Genomic DNA, 1,605 nt, shown 5'->3' with positions numbered 1-1,605 from the left:
TTTCCCTACTCCGTGCATAATTTTACAAACCTCTTACCACGTCTCCCCTTAGCAGCCTTTTTTCTAGACAGAGAAGACGAAGTTCTCCTCTCAGGGAAGATGCTTCAACCCCTTAATCATATTCGTTCCCTGGTTTGGCACTTTCCCCAACTCTGCTGTATCCTTTCCGATATACGGGTGACCAGTGTTCCCTCTCAGCTGAGTTAGAGTGAGCTAGTTCTCAGTTTTTTTAGCCACCGGCTCAGACCTTTCTTTCTTGTCTCAGGAAGGACGGCTCCAGAGCAAACTAATTGATGCAGCAGCGCAATCGCTCGCTCACAACTTTGATGCCAGCAGCACACTATGTAGGATTTTTGCTCACAAGACTCCACCGCTTAGAAGGAGCATTGCTCACAGGCAGTGTTCCCTCTAAGCTGAGTTGGTATGAGACGGCTCACAGTTTTTTTAGCTTCCGGCTCACACATTTTTGTCTCCGCTCAGGGAGGAGGGCTCCAGAGCAAACTAATTTATGCAGCAGCCCAATTGCTGGCTCACAACTTTAATGCCAGCAGCTCACAAAGTAGAATCTTTGCTCACAAGACTCCACAGCTTAGAGGGAGAATTGAGTGACCCCAACTGCAGACAGTATTCCAAATGAGGCCGCGTGTTGGGTATTACAAGTTGAAAACACTCAGTATATCTGGGGTTAAATGTTTGTTTATGTTACTCACAGGAAGTCACATGTTTCTCATGTAACCAATGTTCTTTAGATGTAGAAAGCACAGGAATTTTCTCCCTGATCTAGGAGTTTGATTGAAACGAAAGTGTCAAGGTGTATTACCATTTTATGGCTTCTCTTCCCGTCTTTGTTTGCTGTTCTCAAGAAGAAGGAGAGCAGACATTCTCTCTTCTAGTTTTGTCTTTGTAGTGTAAGGATGTAGCCGTTTAGCTCTGTTGTTATTTTCATCCCAGTTACCCTTCCCCATACTAGAATTTAGTAAAAACTTTATATTTTAATCACACATGGACTCTCAGTCTGAATTATTTTACTCAGGCTCTGCTGGGCTATATTATCTCTGCTAAATACCATTTTTTCAATATCTCACTATCACCCAACACCACGCCCTGGTTTCATACCACAGCACCACAAGATTGGGCCATTTTGTTTCCAGCCTATTTCCTCATAATTCCCTGCGTTGAGTTTGTCCTTTTCACTGCTGCCCCACGCTGAGCTTATATATTTTATTGGGGTTTCTCTACTTCCGCCCCAGGATCTCTTTCAGTCCTGGTCTCGGGCAGTTCACGCCCCACCAGCAAGTATTTGAAATCAGGATTTCCCTGTTCCAGTATGCCTCATGTGACACTTCCCCAGGTCGGACTTCATTTGCCACTTAGGTGCTCACTGACCCAGCTGAGAGAGACTCTCCTGTAGTTCTTCGCAATCCACTTTGGCTTTCAGGATTCTGAAGAATTCAGTTAGCATCGGCAAACTTTTCTAACTGCCCTGCTCACCTTCAATTCCCAGTCGCTTGTGAACAAACAAAACAGTGCCTGCTCTGGTACTGATCCATGTGGGACCCCACGGCTCTCTTTCCTCCATGGGGAGAACAGTCCACTCATTCCTGC

The sequence above is a fragment of the Gekko japonicus genome, unplaced genomic scaffold (assembly GCF_001447785.1).
Source record: "Gekko japonicus isolate JY-2015 unplaced genomic scaffold, Gekko_japonicus_V1.1 scaffold1258, whole genome shotgun sequence".
NCBI lineage: Eukaryota > Metazoa > Chordata > Lepidosauria > Squamata > Gekkonidae > Gekko > Gekko japonicus.
The sequence above is the reverse complement of the archived record's forward strand: the minus strand, read 5'-3'. Positions refer to the sequence as shown.